Source organism: Desmodus rotundus, unplaced genomic scaffold (assembly GCF_022682495.2).
Source record: "Desmodus rotundus isolate HL8 unplaced genomic scaffold, HLdesRot8A.1 manual_scaffold_15, whole genome shotgun sequence".
Classification (NCBI taxonomy): Eukaryota; Metazoa; Chordata; class Mammalia; order Chiroptera; family Phyllostomidae; genus Desmodus; species Desmodus rotundus.
In genome coordinates this window covers 2,411,708-2,431,264 of record NW_026527203.1, presented here as the reverse complement: position 1 = coordinate 2,431,264, position 19,557 = coordinate 2,411,708, and the positions used below count along the sequence as shown (strand labels likewise).

General features: G+C 42.4%; 1 pseudogene; it reads right to left on the bottom strand.

Moving 5' to 3' along the window:
- Window positions 1–6,912: 6,912 nt before the first annotated feature.
- LOC139440628 (ubiquitin-conjugating enzyme E2 D2-like) lies at window positions 6,913–7,679 on the bottom strand (annotated as a pseudogene).
- Window positions 7,680–19,557: the final 11,878 nt, after the last annotated feature.

Sequence of the window (19,557 nt, the reverse complement as noted above, 5' to 3'; positions counted from 1 at the left end):
TTCTGTGAGCATGCCGATGACCAGCGTTTTGAACTGTGACTCTGATAGGTTGGCTAACCCTTAATCACTTAGCTCTATTTTTCCAGGAGCTTTGATCTCTTCCTTCATTTGGGCCATTTTTATATTTGTTTCAGAGTGCCTCTTATGTGGAAATGGGGAGAGGCTTACTGGTTCACCAGGGAAACCGGCGTGGCTGTCCTGTGAGCTGTATGTTGTGGCGGGTCTGAGAGGGAACAATGGTGCTTACCTAGATCTCTGGTGACTTTCAGTCATTTGCCCTGCTATCCACGAGCAAACCAATCTCTTCTGGTGATGATTGCAAGGTCAGTACTTGGTGTATAAGTTGTAGGACTCCGTGGGTCTCTGCGGGAAGTCTTCTGTGAGGATGAGAGTTCTTTCCACCGAGAAAACCCTCACAGGTGTTTTCAGTTAGATGTTTGAGGCTTTATTTGCGTGCCCTGGCACCTTTTCTCCCACGGTCTGTTTCCCTTCCCACATCGTTGCTCTTGGTTTATTTGCAAGCGAATGTGAGTCCACGGGCTCTGCATATGCCACCTTGCGGACACCAAACTTCAGCCGCTGCCTTGCAGCAAGTCCTCTCCAGTCATACTTCCCGCTTCTACTCATCCTTCAGGTGTGTTTGAATGTTTCTTTTGAACTCCTTGTTGTTGGACTTCCCTACACTTCCATATTCGGGCTGTTGTGGTTCCTTGTTCTTGTTAAATTTGTTCTTGTCCTTGTTCTGGATGTGTGAGGAGAAGAAGTGCATCTACCTAGGCCTGTGTCATGGCCAGAGGTGACTGGAGTGTCTTTCAAACAGGACTGAAATTTCTTCAGAGAGGAAATATTTATTATTATTTCTGTACAGTCTAGCATTTTTGGGTGGATACTTATAGTTTTAAAAGAGCATGTTCTTGTTGAGACTTCAGGACCATTTCTTGGGGGAACTATACTTTATTTTATTTTACAAATCAGTAACTCGGGATTCTAAGAGATACAAAACTATTCAAAGCTGAATACTAGACAGTGATAAAGCCAGTCCTGAGTGCCTCCAAAGTCCCTATTCTTCTTCACCACAGTGTAGATGTCAGAGACGAGTGGTTCTCACAGGTGTGGCTCAGTTGGCTGGGCCTCACACTAGAAAGTAAGATGTTTCAGGTTTGATTCCCATAGAGCACATTCCTGGGTTGCTCGTTTGGTGCCCACGTAGGATGGGAATGAGGGGCAAGTAATAGATGTTTCTCTTTCATATGGATGTTTCTTTCTCTAAAAAAAAGAAATGTTTCTTAAAAAAGGATTTGTAATATTATTAATATGTTTGGAGGGAGATATAAAGGAAAAGTGTATTATTCTATTCAATATTTTATAAACAGTGAACTTTCTATGGTTTTTTTTTTTCCTGTTAAGGGAAACTAGATAAGTGGTTTCCAAGTATGGAAGACAGGGGCTTTCAATCAGTTCTCTGTATCCTCTCATTATATGACACCGCGCCTACTCTGGTTTCTACTCTCTGTCAGAAGTGACCAACAGTAGCCTCGAGAGTCTCTCTGAAAGAAAGAAAGAGATGGTTACACACAAGAATGGACATACCAGTTGGAAGTGCAGCAATGGGAATTGCAGATTTGGCGCGTTACTACATGACCCTGAAATGATGCTTAGATCATAAAGAGCAGCCTGTCCTTTTCTTACCAATTCAAGAAATTACATGACTTTAAATTATCATACGTAAGCCAAGGGCCTCAGATGATTTAAAAAGTCTCTCATTTTCACGAAATCCTTTGATTGAAGCATTATCTTGATGTTGCCACGTGAAATACACACATAGAAGCAGTATTGTGATGCTGCGTGACAAGTCAATTGAACTATGTGATAGTCTTCATAGCTTTACAAGAATGAAGACCCTGTCATGATTTGTTTGCTATCGTACGAGCCACAGAATTTATTGTCAAGAACTTGTCAGTGGAAAAGAAAAATGTACACTTTCTAGCACTGACATTTACTGGGAATAAATCTAACATGGGCTGAATGAGCACAACTCGGATGACACACATAACACTTACCACTGCCGTACTGTAACCATTATTGTGATGATAAGGTCTTAGATATCCCACAGAATTGGTGAAATATAGGATCAGTCCCACAGGGTATTGACTGTTTTGCTTACTCCTAGGGTGCAATAAATTGCATGGCTGTGTGTTGGTGTAATGGGAGAAAGGAAAGCAGTACATAGAAATATCTTTCTTCTAATTTCCCTAGATATTTCTCCTCACAGGTAAGTTCATATTTCATTGAATGTCTATATATGTGTTAGTCCAGAGCAAGTTATTTCTTAGTGACATGTGATTTTCAAGCACTCTTTATTGTTTTATAATGAATAATAGATGGAAATATTAAATAGGACTGCAGAAGAACAAAGTTATTTTCTACTGATGTTTTCTCATTTTCTCTTATTGCTTCCTTTAAAACTACACATTTCCAAAATGTGAAAAATATATCCAGTCAAGACATAGTGGAAACAAACGTTTTTCTGAATGTTTTCTATACAGATAGTCCATGAAATTATTTTCAAAACACCATAAATTTATTTTTGAAAGAATGTATGTGTAGACCTAAGTAAGGATTATATACTTGTGTGTATATATTACTCATCAAGGTCTCCAATAGAGAGCATTATGTGATTAAATTCTATTTGGGTTACCTGGTAGCTAAGATTTGAATTATAGTTTTGTCAATGCTTAAGACTACAAGAAACTGGTCTATCCTTTCTGGTGCAATACCGTTAAAGTTCATGAAAGCATTAAGTAGCGTGTCATTATAATAAAGGGAACGTTAAACTTTTTCTCCCAGTTGGACTCACAGAATAGTTCCCAGCAGCCAGAGCTGCTTCTGACAATTGCTTCTCTCACTACCCTGGATGATGTGTATCTACATATGCATCTCATTCACTAAAGTAGAAGTGACAGGCTTTCTTCAAAGTTCTTGGATTCCATGAACTGGCCTCCACGATGACCTGAGTGAAGTGAACCATTATCCAAATGACTGTGGACGTGTTACCTGAATGAAACTAATTTTCAGTGATGGTCCAGTAACAGTGTGGACACCTTCCTAGCAATAATTTCTTGGATTACTTAAGAGCCTGACATAGGGTAGGGAGGCAGGACACAATGTGTTCTTCCTGTGGATAGAGATCTTTGGTAGATTCAGTGAGGAGGGAAGGGAACACTCCCAAGTATTGGCCAAGTTGTTTTGAAGGGACTAGTTTTTTAAATGGACATTTGGAGTGTTCTTTCTCCTACTACAGCCGTTCACACCTTTCCCCCTTTCCACTCATGCTCCCAACTCCAGCCCCCTTCCCTCTGCCCTTCTCCACACTCTTATCTGTGTCCAAGGATCCCGCATAGGTGTTTTTCCACCACTCCCTTCACCTTCTTCTTCCATTCCCCCAGCCCCTTCCCATCCGACAGCCCTCATTCTGTTTCGGTTATAATTCATCCATTTATACTTTCTTTGTTATTTTATAGTATTCATTGAATTCCACATATGCCAATCTTATAGTCTTTAATGCACTTTCCAAGTGGTAGATATAGTTTCAAAATACAGGGATTAGTGAGGATGTCTAGGGAAACATAATTAGACACATTATGATTCAAAACATAATTCATGTAGTAAGAGTGTCCTTCCTTGAACCTTTAATTCCACACAGCAGACTTGTTCCATTATGCTGTCAGCACTGATCCTATAAAATTAGCAAAAAAAAAATAAATAAATAAAAAGTCCTAAATGGTATTTCTCCCTCACAGCCTGGCTTATTTCCCTTCGCAAATTGCTCTCTACTTCCATCCATGCCATTGCAAAGAGTATCAGCTCCTGAATTCTCTCTGATGTGTAGCATTCCATTGTGTAAATGTACCATAGTTTTGGATCAACTTATTACCACTGGCACTGATATTGCTTCTAGTACTTGGCTATTATAAATTGTACTGCTGCGAACATGGAGGTGCACAGGTTCTCACTTTTAACTGGAATATAACAAGAAAAGAAAAAGCAAAGAAAATATAACCGGTGACATTGAAATTAAAAACATGGTAACAATAGCCACAGGTAAGTGGAGTGGAGATAGTGGGGGGAGAGTGGTCTATAGGAGCTACTGTACAGGACACAAGGACAAAATCAAAGGGGATGTTAGGGTGGGGGGAGGGAGGTTGGACTTGCCTGGGGAGGGAGGGATTGGGAGAAAATCCAGCCAACTGTAGTTAAATAAAATAAATAAACACATTTAATAAATTGAGGGCTTAAATCAGTTGATTTAACCTCATAAACCTTTCTGCAGTTCTCAAGTCTCTACTTCCCGCTCTCAGAAACAAATGCACATGTGAGACTCAGTTCTATGTCTGCATCTGCTTTGTACAATTAACACGTGTTTTTAGCCTTTACTTTACTTCCCTTAGGTCAGTTCTTGTATCTGTTCATTTGCTGTTCATAGGAAGTCAAATCATTAACACACGTGACTCACTAATAGTACAAGAGACCCCCCGAACAGCACAGATCGGACTCTGTGACATGCTGGCAGAAGGCGCTTAGAAAGGAAACACCTGCAAACCAGCTACACTGCCATGAAACCAGGGAGGGCACTGGAAGATATTGAACACCAGAGCCAAAATATCTGCACTCCAAATTCCTTGGCTGAAGCTGGTAGACTGAAAATTGGAAGTCCATTTCACCTCTGATCACCTGATGGTGTCTGCCTGAAGTGCTCTGCAGAGATGAATGGTAAACCAAAGGAATGCTCCCATGCGTACACACTTTAACATGCCAAACAACCATGTTCAGAGGACTTGCTAAGACTCCCTTGTCCAGACCTTCTCTTTCTGATCACTGTTCTTAAGGGACAAAATCCTGCAACTCTGAAGGTGCTCTTTGGGGTATGAATTGTAAGCTATTGATAAGATATTTTTTCGGTTGAAGCACGTGATGAAAATGTGGCCTCACTCAAACATCCAGTTAGAAACAGAGACTATGCAGGCTGCCTGTAAGCTCCCAAGGTCCTGAAAATGATGTTAGATGCCTCTTTCTCAGGCCACCCAGGAACCAGCATGGCAGGAACCTGCACCCTAATGTTATGAAAGCACAATTTGAAAAATCTCTCCTGTCGGTCCAGTCATCTGGATCTTCACCTTTCCCTTAGCCCTATCTCATGTTTCACGTGGAGCAACAAAGAACCTGCCCAAATGGTCTCTGCCTTTAGCCACTCTTGCATTTTGATTTCCGACCCTCTCGCTTGCTGGCTCCGATTGCTTAATTGTTCTTCCTCACTTCTAGTGTTGACCAACAGCATGGCGCATGTTGGAGGATTCTTCAGGTAGGATCCCAGCAGTGGAATATCTGGATGAAAAGGCAATCCCATTAATGAAGAAATTCAATATCGTTTCCAACAGTGAGTGCCCCAGTCTGCATTTCGACCCACAGGGCCAAAGGGTTGCCTTCGTTCTACAATCTCACCAGTATGCGTTTTGTGTTGACTTCTTGATGATGGCCATTCTGACTGGTGAGGTTATATCTCATTGTCGTTTGCATTTGCGTCTCTCTTGTCTGTCTTCCCGGTGTGGATAGCTCCTTTCCTTAATCACAAAACCTTAGCCTCCAGTATATAGCCCATGAGGCAATCAGAAGGACCTCAACAGCTGCTCAGTCACAGGAGAGCTCTAAGGACACGGGTGTGAATACACGCTTTCGTAGAGAAAAGGATGAAACAAAGAAAGAAAGTTTTCTTATTTTGTTATTTTTTTAATTGCCTGTGCTGGGGGAGACACTGCTTATTGGAATTATGCAGGTTTTAAGCATACAAGTCTACGATTCCTCTGTAGTGTATATTGAATTATGTGTAGAGCACCCCATGTCAAGACGGTGTCCAGCACAAGCAGCTGTCCCACTTCACACCCTTCTTTTGCATCGCCCCTCCTCCTTTCCCTCAGGTCTAACCCTTACTGTTATCTGGGATGGTTTTTCTTAATCCCTTCCCCTTCCCCACCCAGCAGGCACAACCTCCCTGCTCTGACACCTGTTGGCCAGCTCTCCTAGGTGCCTGTCCCAATCAGCCTTGTTAGTTCAGTTTGTTCATTTCATTCTCCAAATTAGTGAGATTGTTTGGTATCTGTCTTCCTCTGACTGGCTTATTTCACTGAGCATAATGTTCCTCAGGTCCATGCACACTGTCGCAAGGGGTCAGATTTGCATGTACTATTTATTGCATTGTGTGCACTTACCACTCATCTACTGATGGGCAGGCACTAGGGCAGCTTGTACATGTGAGCTATTGTCAACATGTGGGCATGTCCTGGAAATTGGGGTGCAATCCAGAGTGTGCAGGGAGGCATATATGTCAAAAAGGTGGGCATTGATGACTGAGGGTGGAGAATTCTTGCAACAAAACACAGTTTTCTTTTTGTGACAACTCCTCATCCACTTAATGTTTCTGCAGTTAAATGCAGGCCTGGTAGTAGAGGCTATGGGTTGCCGTTCACTTCTGCCAAAGCAAACCCCTAAACACACAGGTGCCTCAGAATGAAAAAGATACCTTATGAACTTCCTAATCTTCATCCAGTGGTCCCCGCCATTGTCAGTTCTAAAGTACTCCTGCTAAGCCCACCACACTGTTGTTCTACATTTCCTATCCCTAAGGAGGAAAGAAGGCCTTCAGTAAAATGTTTATTGGAACTGGCCTCTTTCCCGCTACCCCCATTTCCCAAGCATGCCCCCTTCCCCCTCACCTCTCACACCCACGCCACCCACGGCTTCCCTCCAGCCTCCACACACTCTAATGTGTCACATGTGATATTGGAAAGGATGCCTCCCAGAAAGTAGTCAAAGAACAGCCCATTCAAAAGCCAGGTGTCTTATTGAGGTGAGGGGTTATCATTTGTCCCTCATTCTCCTAGCATACTTCTTGGTCCAAGCTCGGGCCATGGTATCAAAGGCATCCCTGTCCTGTAAGTACATTCTCCCAATGGACGGAACAAAGGGGTCGTTGGGGTTGGGGTCACATAGCATGGAGGTGATGGATAGCAAGAGTTTGGATATGGTCAGTATAGGAGACCTCTAGGACCTGAGAATATCTACACAGATATATCCCCTTCGGTTGATATTGGGGTGGTAGATCGGGGTTGTGAAGTAAATAAGCGGCGGCCTGAAGGGGTAATTGGGTGGGAATTGTATGTTCAGGCGGAACAGCCCACCCTCGTAGGGGCTGTTGGCGGGACCCATAATGGTCCCCTTCCATGTGAACATGCTGTCGTCCACCGGCCCCGCGAAGCACATGGGCGGGGGGTCGTTTGTAATGTCTGTCAGTTCCTTGTGCAGTCGCCTCAGAGCGGTGGATATGTCAAACGGAGCAGGGATGGTCCGGATATCCTGACAGGGACAAAGGGTCAGGGGAGACGATGGGTTAGTGGGGCGTGATTTACGAAGACCATGTTTAGAGGCACAGCCAACCCCCCAAGGTCGGTGGGTAAGAGCTGGAGCCGGGCTGTGGGCTGTGTAATGGCGGCGGGTTGAAGGCGAGTTGCGGACTCACCTGGACCAGCAAGACCTGAGGGGCTCCTGCTCACCTGTGCTCCGCTCGTCCCTGGATCCTCAATCCTTGGCTCCTGTACCTCCTCCTGCTGCACCTCTGGCTCCTCCATCCATGCTTCTTCCATCACTTCCTCCTCTGCTACTGTCGGCTGCTCAGTGTCTAAAGCCCAAACTGAGCTGCCAGGACGCAAGGCCTCCCTTCTACAGTGCCAACCGCTCCTACCGGCCTGCCACTACTCTTTCTTCAGGCCTGCCCCAAACGGTCCTGCGTTTCCCTGGCAGTATGGAACATGCTCTGTGACATCACAAGGGCCAGCTGAAGACATCAGCAAGTCAGTGGTAGCAAGGTCAGGAAAGACAGAGGGCCTGAATGAGAGGGAATCATTGTTATAACAATAATTCTATAGTCATAATGTTATAGCAACTTATTGGAGCTGTCTATAAAATAAAGACATAAACAAACAAAAAAATAAGTAAAAAGTGAACTTGTATAAAAAAAAAATGGTTCTAGTCCTCTGTAAAGAATAAGGAAGCATGTCAGGCAAGGGAGTCCCCTGTGATATTTTACAATGAAAAGTGGAATACACTGGAAAAAGCACTACAATATTGGCTGCCTTTTCTGCTCCTGGTCACACTGCTGATGGGTGTTCTCCTATGTACATCACAATTTATCGAGGATGTGCAGGACCTAACGCCAGCTCCCAGGGGATACTTTAGGAGTTTGTCATCAAAATCAAATGCTGTTTCTCACACATGACATGTGCATAGGGTTGATATGTCAGGAGAAAACAACAAGTTTCAGAATCTATTGAAGGACAATGTATTGCGGCCACACTCTCAAGATTCTCACCCCATTGATTGCCAATCTTTGCTTCGAATTACAGTGTGAAATGCCAGAGGCAGAGAGGAGTATGTTAGCTCCACCAGTAGATATGTAAAATGACCAGGAGCTTCTGTGCACACCATTAATCTACTTAGTTACCCACTGTCAAGGCATGGCTGCTTTTCTACACACACTTTGGATTTCATTTTACTGTTTGGGGCTTTTCTTTCAATTCAGTTTCAAAGCTTGCATTTTGTTCAACCTATATAAATCGTTGCGAAGGGGTGGAGGGCTCGATTTATTTCACTCTTGGTCCCACCCCTCACAGGAGCATGAGATTTAGATGCAATTGATATCTATAATGATCACCACTAATTTACTGAACAGGGTGTGGAGGATCTATGTTAGGTGCAAAGATAAATATGATATGATCTCCGAATTAAAGGCATTCATGGTCTGATGGAGGAAGAGGAAAACACGTTGACATGTATTTACGTCATTAAAATGGCTTGCTACAATCCTAAAAAACATATTTAGAATCCATGGCTATAAGAAGGCCAAGGATCAAAGGAGACTCTGGAGGGAGTTCTATCTGATCTGAGTCAGGCATGATCACTGGCAGTTAGGTAGGAGGGGTGAGAAGAAATTAGGCAAGAGAAAAGGGCAGGAAGCAAAAATGGAAAGATTATAACTGAGCCAGGAGAACAAGCAGATGTGAAAGGCCTGCTGTGACAGAAAGCATGACTATTTCCAGGAATTAAATGCACTTTGGTGCATTGAAAAATGTGTGGTTTGAAGAATGCCTAAAGCCAAGAAGGCAATGTTGAGGTTGTGAACAGACTTCAGATGAACTGATGAAGTTTTGATTTTATTCCATACACTGTAAGTAACCTGGAAGAACTTTAAGTAAATATGATGTGAATATTTTCTGTTTCGGAAAAGACTTCTCTAGCGCCTGGTGTGCAAAAAATTTACTAAGCCTAAAGGGAAGGGAGCCCAAGAGTGTGTAGCTCTGTTGGTGGTAGTGCCGTCCTGTACACCAATGGGTTGGGTGTTCAACTCCTAGGCAGGGCACATGCCTGGTCTGTGGGCTATGTCCTCACGGGAGGCGCCTGAGAGACAACCATGCTTGCCTGTTTCTGTCCCTCATTTCCTCTCTCTAAAGTTGAATTACAAAAATCTTTAAAGACAAAAAGCAAAATGAATGTCTTATTATTTAATAATATTACATTTAGTAGCAATAAAAATGAATACAACTAATTATGCAACCTAATAATCCATAGTTAATATTACTTGTGGTAAATTATATGCAGAGAATACGCTACTGTCCCCTTTACCCCTTACTGCTTCGAGAACCTATGTCCTTATTCTATTGATTTTCTTGGGCATGTGACTTTCTCCATCAATGGCAAGACATCAGTTGTGATGTCCAAATCCTGAAGCTATGCTAATTACTGGAAGTCCTCATTAGGTTGGAACAGCTGCCTACAAAAGTATGTTGTATATAATGGATACACATTCATTCTTGGCTTCCATATGGGAAAACACCTCACTCAATCCTCAGGTCTACCTTCCACCAAAAGTCAAGCCAAGATCAGATGAGGAGACTAAAGAATATCATAGATAACTGGAAGACTCAGAAGTAAGAGATGTGTGTTTGTTTTAATCCATGGGATTTATACTTTGCTTATTATTGAGGGAAAACCTAAGTTGTTATGTTGAAGAACATACGGCATGTCTCAACTTGCTATACATTCTGTGTGAGTAAGAAGCAATATAATGTAAACAATAAATGCTGAAGTTGGTAGCATAGTGTTACTTTTGGACAGACAAGAAAGGGAAGAAACTACATAATTGCTGTTGACGCTTCTGACGTGGCTTAACTGTATAGCTTGGTGTCCCTTGGCTTCCCTATTGGTCTCAATATGGCTGCAGAAATCCAGACACAGCATAGCATTGCACGCAGTTGAACCGGAGACAAGAAACTGGAGAAACCTTGGCTTTCCTTTTTCATGGGTAAAGAAACTTTTTTTCTAAAGGTGACCCTGGCATACTGCATTCTGTGCCCTGAATTGCAGACGGGAATCACATGGCCCCTCATGTCTATAATATGGACCATGAAATTGAGAAACACTTTGCCCTATTAGGGCTAGATCAATTCCACTTCGGTTCTGAAACCTTTGAAGTGTTTTCTCCATGCAAAATATGCCTTCTGACAACAGTAAGGAAGGAATGTCGTGATGGTGAACAGTGAAAAGGCAAGTAACAATGATTTCTCTTGTTAGAATTATTTATTATATCCTTTAATTTTTCCTCTTCCAATCTACTGCCAAGCCAGAGTAGGGAAATATATGTGCATAACACAATATATTTAAAAATAGGTTTTGCTGCCTTCAAACATGCCATTCATTAATAATACGGCCTTAAAAGATGTTTCGCAGGTAATTGAAACTGGGTTAGCACTGAATTTTATTGAAGCAAAGAAGGCATGATGTCAAGTTGAAGTCATGTTCACTCCAAGTTCATATTAAGAAGGCAGTCGTGCTAATGCACAGCTAAGGAGAATACAATCTGGTGCGTCAGATTTACTGATACAGAAAGTAGCGTGAGATTACATTAAAATGCAGCACAGGTCCAGAGCCTGAGAGTGTTTATGAGCATTGGGTTTGTTGCTCATATTCTCCTACCAGATTAGTTGCTGAATATTACAATACAACTTTCAGATGTCCCAGGAAGGTTGAGACATCACTGGAAAAACCGCGTCATGGGAAAGCAATGAGTCTCTGTGAGGTAAGTGTCTGTCTGTGTTGTTTTCACACGTAGAAAGATGATGGGAACCTTGGCCTTCTAATGCTACATTAAATGCAGAATATTATCATGCATCTAGCTTCTGCATACTAGTTCAGCTTTTTTCTGTGTATGAAGTATTTTGCTCTGTAAATGTAAGTCCGTCACCTTGTTTCCAAATGGCAATACATTCTTGGTTTAATTAAAATTAACTTGCATAAAACTATTCTAAATGTATATATTTTTTCCTTTATGGAACTTCTGGTTTCCTCTTTACTTGGGATGCAATGAAATATGTTTACAATATCTTCTTACTTTTAACACATCATGTCTTCCTTTTCTGAAAAACTATGGACTTTAATGAAAATGGAGGACATAGTGTCAGGGGGCTTTAAAGCAGCCCTCCAGGTCCGCCAGGGACAAATAAAAAGACTACTAAGAAATGATCTGCTTGGGAGGAAAGGTGGCTGTTTCTCTCAAGCGGAGAAAGGCCCAGAGCCTCTCTCTCTAGGGGCTTTTATTAGGTTTATTCGCATAGGAATACAGATTAATCTCATCAATCATTGTCAGTCAGTAAGGGTTAAACAATACAAGATTTACAGAGAACTCTGAGGGCTTATTCTGAGTTACAGCCAATTAGTTAGAGGGCCATAAATCTCTAGGCGCCAGACTCATCTCAGGTCTGGACCCTTATCTCTTAAACTGAGGGTACAAATTAAGTAGGTTTCACAGGAATGGATGTATTTTTCTTAGGCCTTATTCCCCAGGGAATCTGCCCCTCCCAGCACAGGACTGCACTGCCCTCTGTTATTGCTTCAGGCTTAAGTCAGGCAAGGCAAGTAAGGCAGCCAAGAGATTAGGAGACTTCTTGCAGAAAGAATGAGGACTCAGGCTATTTCAAAGCCGAGGGGCAAGGGTCCATCACCCCCTTTTTCCACAGCCCCCTGAATCCTTCCCTGCGGGCCTCTTCTGTGTCCAGAGCCTGTCTTAGGTTGACCCTCCCTTGAGGATTCTTACCTGTCATTGGCTAACTGGCCAAGCTCAGGGCCAAACAGGGTGAAGTGGGCTGAGGTGGCACACTTGCCAGGGAGGCAAGCTTTGTCTCCTTAGTGGCTTATGGTCCCAACTCTGACTCAGCCTTAACCATGAGGGGTTACAGCCTCTGAAACCAGGCAGGGCGGTTCCCAACAGCATAGCTGCAACGACCTTTGGTCAATTTTTCCTACTGCATTATTTGGGCATAGTTATAACTCCGTTAGTTTGGCTTTAATTATTTCTGCCTCATTAAAGTGTAAAAGGTCATGCCTTTGCCTATGAAATACTGAGAAAATGAAGAGTACTCTAAGCAGAAAATACCAACTTCAATGTGCATTCTGTGACAATAACAGGTCCAAGCATGTTCTCAGTAATGACAATATAATGTATTTATTAATAGAGTCTTGGAAATGTGCACTTTGGTAAATATCAGAAAGGACAAAATCTGGCTCTCAAACTACAAAGTGACTAAGAAACTAAAACAAATAGTAAAGCTCCCATCTACTCTAAGGTCAAGGGATAACATATCAGTAAGGAATCATAAATCATAGGTGGCATCCGCCTAGAACAAACTTCTAGGATTAATAAATCATTTGATAAAAGAAATTGTCAAGTATAGGAAAGCAAAAATTGATTTATTACTTTAACTACCAGAAGCATACATAAATAGACACAGGAGGCATAACATATGGTGAAGTACGGTAGACATTAACTTAAATTTTTAATGTGACACTTTTTAACCAAATGAAGCAGCTTATTTTTACAGGTGTAGGCAGTTATGTATATAAAAAGTTTTCATACTTAATGTAAATGGGAGAATCAGGGCCTCTGAAAGTAAAAGTTTAAATATTTTGGATGCATTAAATAACAGCCGATAAGTATTAAGACCTATATTTTTAAAAATCATTATACTACCTTTTTTTTTTTCCATTCAGTAAAAAGAACTATCATTAACCCTGCTCACATTTTCACATCTTTCCATAACATTGATGGAAAATTGCATTTTTCTTGCTGTTTACATTTCATGAGCATACTGTATGTGTTATTACAAAAAAAATTAGGTGAAGGCCAGCAAAATACCTCTAGATAGCAGTTAATACTATATGAAAGAATGAAAGGTAGAGTGCTTTCTTTCAGGGAAGAAATAGAGCTTTTCCACAATACACGTCCATTACAGAGGGAGAAACTATACCTCAAAAATTTGAAGTAATCTGGTCAAGACAGCAAGATGAAAAAGACAAAATTTATATAGGATCATGTTATTTCTTCTTCAATTTATAACTGTTTTCGTGAGCTATTTATAATGTGATTTATAAAACATACTGGATTGGTACTCTATGGGAAGTCTTTCTCAAAGATCATTTGAATATTCTTCATGTATATAAATACATAAGACCTAATGACTTGCTTCCTAGAATGGTCCAAACGAGGGAGGACGACGTAGGGCAAGTACTTCCTTGTTACAAAAACTTGTAGATACATGTAGAGACTCGTGAATATAATAGAAGGAATTTGAAGAGTACCAAAACCTAGGAAATATACATTTACACTTTATAATTTACATAAGCATGACATTTAACTTTCCAAGCCTTTGGAAAACCCTGAGTTTTCTAGCAATGCTTTGTGTACTCCAGGGTCATGTTTCAGTAAGTGAAACACTTTCCAAACTACAGTAATAGGCTGGGGATATTAAGGAGAAGTTATACAATTCTGTCTTATACTACAAGGTTTAATTCAGAGAAAAGAACTTAGGATTAACAAAATGGTAATTGTGGTTAAAAGCATAAACCGGATTCAGAACCAATGAATTCATCAGGTAATAATCAGCAATTAATTTTGATTTCAATGGAAACCCAAAACATAAAGGCATACACAAGCATACATGCAGGTACGTACTCATACATCCGAAATAGTTTCCAAACGAAGCTAAACTGTAAGGACTCTATGGACATAAAAAGCAGTTAGACATACCTGAGACAATCGTGCCCATAATAACAAAGTCTGCACAACTCAATTAACTTTCAAGACATGTTATCTGTCAAAGTAAGTTGTTAGACTACATAATTCCCAAGGTTCCTCACAGTGTTGAGGTGGTGTGAGTCTTTTAGAGACAACCAGAAGTTTAGAAGTCAGGTACAGATATGAACAAAGGATTTTTTCCAATATTCAAATACAAAAACGTTATTCAATGGAAAACCTTTTCATTTCTCACTGACCATATCACCCCCCACAAACAACGTCTCAAACATCATTTATCCCACAATCCCTCCCACTACATCCATCCCCACCTTCAACCTTCCCTCCTTCCCCTCATTTGTGGCTCTGTACACGTTTCCTTTATGCAACTCCCTGACAACCAGGCCCTCTTCCACACCCTCATTATTTTGCCCCCATCTCCTCCTTGGCTTCTGTCACTTTGTTCGTTAGTTCAGTGTCTGTCTTTACAATGAATGGAGAATGCATACAGTAGATTTACTTATATATCATGGATATATAAGAACATATATTTCAAAGCATTAAATATGTCCAATAGTAGATTGGGATAAACTACTGTGGGGGCGAAAAAAATTATAACACTTTTCCTTCCAACTTTTATGTTCTTCAGGCTGGGCTAATAGCCAAATTGATAGAGATGGGCTGATAGGCGAAAATGCAAGTTTAATCAACGCTCAAGGGGAATTCACACAACCATGATATATCCAAGACCATTCCAAAGATAGCGTTCCAACACTGGATGTCTGGGACATTTTGGACAATCAAGAAAATGGGGGGTAACATGGTAGTAGACATTCACGATCTAGAATGTGTGATTTACAAGCAGTAGAGGAGGGGCCAAACACACAGGCCAGCACATCAGTTCTTGGTCACTCCGGAACAATGGGACACAGCAGTTACCCAGCCAGGTGGGCATGCCTGAAGCACTCTACTCTTCACACTTAATTCCATTAAGCTCAAGGCATCTTCAGCATATTCTCTGTCTGAACCTCTTGGGCTGGAAAGGGAGGAAGGTCTCAGGTTCTGAGAGTGTTTTGTTTCCTGATAAACAGCTTACAATTCTTCTCCCAAAAAGCACCTTTAGGATTACAGGATTTTGTCCCTTCACTACAGCTGTCAGAAAGAGAAGGTCTGGACAGTTGCGTCTTACCAAGTAAGATGGGCTTGTTTCTGAGGCATTTTAGTAAGGGTGCACACCCTGGAGCATTCCTTCGGTGTTCCATTCTCCTCTGCACAGCATTTCAGGCAGACACTACCAGGTGTTCAGAGGTGAAATTTATTTACAATTCTCAGTCTACCAGCCTCACCCCAGGAGTTTGTAGTGCAGATATTTAGGCTAAGACCATAACGAGCTTCAAGATCAGTTTCCGGATTCATGGCGGTGCAGCTAGTTTTCAGATGTTCCTTTCTCGGTGCCTTCTGCCAGGACATCACAGAGTCTCCTCTGTGTTAGTTGGTGGGTTCTGTTCTGTTATTAGCGAGTCACATGTGTGGACGATTTGATTTCCTTATGAATTGCAAAAGAACAGATGGAAGAACTGATCCAAGGCTGGAAAAATAACTGGTAGAAGCACGTGTTACTTTTACAGGGTAGATGTGGAAGTAGAAATGAGTCTCACTTCTGCGTTTGTGTCTGAGAGCTGGGAGTACACATCTGGGATGTGCAGAAAGATTTATGAGGTTAAATCAACTGATTTCAGCCCTCATTTTAAAAATTAATTTATTTAATTTCCTTCAGTTAAAATTGTCTGCATTTTCTCCCATTCCCTCCGATCCGCAGGCAAGTTACACCTCTGTCCCCCCTCCACTCCCCCATGATTTTGTGCTTGTGTCCTATATAGGAGCTCCTATGGACCCTCTCCCCCCACCATCCTCTCCCCACTCCTCTGTGGATATTGTTACAATGTTCTTAATCTCAATGTCTCTGCTTATATTTTGTTTGCTTTTTCTTTCGTTGATTGTGTTCCAGTTAAAGGTGAGATCATATACACCCCAATGTTCAAAGCAGAACAATTTACAATAGGCAAGTACTGGAAGCATCCTAGTGTGCCCTTCAGCTAATTAGGTATCCGAAAACTATGGTACATTTACACAGCACAATTCTAAGCAGGAGAGACAAAGAAGGAGTTGATACACTTTGCAATGGCATGGATGGAACTTGAGAGCATTATGCTAAGAGAAATAAGCCAGGCGGTGAGGGAAAAATACCATTTAGGACTTTTTATTATTTTTTCTTGCGAATTTTATAGGATTACTACAGACAGAACAACAGGAAACCAATCTCCATTGTGGAATTAAAGTTTCAAGGAAGGACACTCTTACGACATGAATTATATTTTGAATCGTAATGTGTCTTTAGTTATATTTTCCAAAACATCTTAACTAATCCATGTATTTTGAAACTATATCTACCATTTGAAATTGGCATTAAAGTCTACAAAATAGGCACGTGTGGAATCCAATGAATACTATCAAATAACAAACAACGTAGAAACAGAGTAATGATACATGAAACAGAATGAGGGCTGTCGGATGGGATGGCGCTGGGGGATTGGAAGAAGAAGGTGAAGGGATTAGTGGAAGAACACCTGTGCAGGATCCTTGGACCCAGATAAGAATGTGTGCACAGCCAGAGTGAAGGCGAGCAGGAGCTGGGTGCAGGAGGGTAATGGGGAAAAGGTGTGAACAGCTGTAATTGCAGAAACAACACCCAAAATGTACATTAAAAAAACTAGTCCCTTCAAAACAACTTGGCCAATAATTTGGAGTGTTCCCTTCCCTCCGCACTGAACCTACCACAGAACTCTATCCACAGGAAGAACACATTGTGTCCTGGCTCCCTAACTTATACCATGCTCTTAAATATTCGAGGACATTATGGCTAGGACACTGTCCACACAGTTAGTGGATCTGCACGGAGAATTAGTCTTTTTCAGGTAACACCTCCACAGTCGTTTGGATAATGGATCAGTTCACTCAGGTCGTCGTAGAGGCCCGTTCATGCAATCCAAGTACTTTGGAAGGAAGCGAATCACTTCTACTTTGAGTGAATGAGATAAAGATGTAGGTACACATCATCCAGGGCAATGAGAGAGGCAATTGTGAGGTGATAGTGGTAAATGATAGTGGTATGATCGTGGTAAATGATACCTGTTTGAGCCCGAGCTGTGCTAAGGCAGTCCGTGTTAGATTAGAAAAGGTACATTTTTCCTTTCCACTGACAAGTGCTTTACAATAAATTGTCTGGCCAGTACAACAGCAGAAAATTCATGTCAGGGTCTTCCTTCTTGTAATGGTATGAAGACTATCATATAGTTCATTTGATTTGTCACGCAGCATCACAATACTGCTTCTATACGCGTATTTCACGTGGAAACACCGAGATAATACTTCAGTCTAATGATTTCGTGAAAATGAAGACATTTTAAACCATAAGTCCCTTGTTTTTCATATGATAATTTAATGCCATGTCTTTTCTTGATTGGGTAAGAAAAGGGCAGCCTGCTCTTGATATTGTTGACATCTTTTCAGTGTCAGGAAGGAACCCGACAATTGTGCAATTCCCATTTCGACGGTTGCAACAGTGATGTCCAATCTTGTCTCTACCCATTTCTTTCCTTTTTTTCAGCCAGACTCTCGAGGCTACTCTCAGTGTCAGTTCCGACAGAGAGTCAACACCACAGTAGGCTGGGTGTCTTACAATGAGAGGATGCAGGGAACTGAATGAAGGCCCCTGTCTTCTATATTAGGAAACCACTTATCTCAGGTAAGTTAAAAGAAAGAAAGAAAAGAAAGTTAATTGTTTATAAAATATTGAATAGAATAATAAACTTTTCCTTTATATCTCCCTCCAAACATATTATTAATATTACACGTGTCTTTTTTTAAAGAAAGAAACATCCATCTGAAAGAGAAACATCAATCACTGGCTGCTCATTCGCACCCCACCTGGGCAACAAACGAGCAACCCAGGAATGTGCTCTATGGGAATCAAACCTAAAACGTCTTAATTTCATGGGAGAGGCCCAAACAACAGAGCCACAACTCTGAGGACCACACATGTATGACATCTATACTGTGTGAAAGAAGAATAGGGACTTTGGAGGCACTCAGGATGGGCTTCATCACCGTCTAGTATTTTGGTTTGAATAACTTTGCATCTCTTAGAATCTCATGTTACTAATTAGTAAAAGAAAATTAAGTATAGTTCCCCCGAGAAATGGTTTTGAAGTCTCAATAAGAACATGCTCTTAAGATGGCGGCAACATAGGTGGGAGCAGAATCCACTTCCCCTCAGCGCCAGGGAAATACCTAGCTGATCTGAGGAGCAGAGCGAACAGCCAACAGTACTCCAGCATATACGAAGATTAGAGACCAAAGATAGAGGACATTGAAAGATCTGACGGTAAGAAGAGTGCTCAAGGACAATAAGGTCCCCGGTCCAGGGAACGCGCGGTACAAGGGCGGCAGAAGTGCCAGCCCTGGCGCAGGGGCGGCTGCAGGAGTCTTGGGAGAGGGCCAGGCTGCGCTGTGAGCAGCCAGGTGCTTGATTGGACCAGGGGAGCTTGAAAAGGAGGAATTTCTCAAAAAGAAAAAGAAAATAGAGACACTCAGGGGCTAGTTAGAGAACTCTCGGTAGTAACCGAGGCCACTGGCGCCCCTCCCCCCTCCGCCCCTGGACTGCGAGCTGGGGGGATAAACAGCACAAAAAGTGAGGGCGCTCAGCCGAGGTCCGGTCGCGCGCGCGCGTGCACGCAGATTAGCGAACGGGGCCCATACATGAAACTCCGGAGGGGCGCCCACACCTGAAACCTCCGAGATCATTTGCAGCTGAGGCTAGCTGCTCCACACACGGGCCCAGGACCTTGGAGCCGAGTGCCGTGTGGTTCAGTCCCGGGGCGGCCCCGCCTGCTCGAGAGACTCAAGCCCAGGGCGGCTGGATCGGCCCCCAAGCATAGAACTTCATGCCCGGCGGATTGCGCGCTCGCCGAGCGCAGGGCCAGCTGGGTGCGCGTTTTCCGGGCACAAACCTGCTGGCGAGCATACTAACTCCAGAGTCCCAAGCCCGGGCGGCTCGATTGGTCGGCCAGCGGCGTGCTCAGGGCACAAAATACGTCACAAACCCAAAGCGGCTGGATTCCCCTGCTGCTCGCACGCACTCCTATCGAGCCAAAGCGGCAGGAGCCGCTGCTTGCGTGTCCCAAGAACAAAGCTGCTGGAGTGGCTGATCAACGGCCTGATTGACTGCCAGGGACCACACCTACAAAACAGCGAAGAGTGTGACCCAGGAGGGGAGAAAAGTGAAACCAGTCCTTCCAACCACCCCCTCCAGTTGCACAGACAGGACA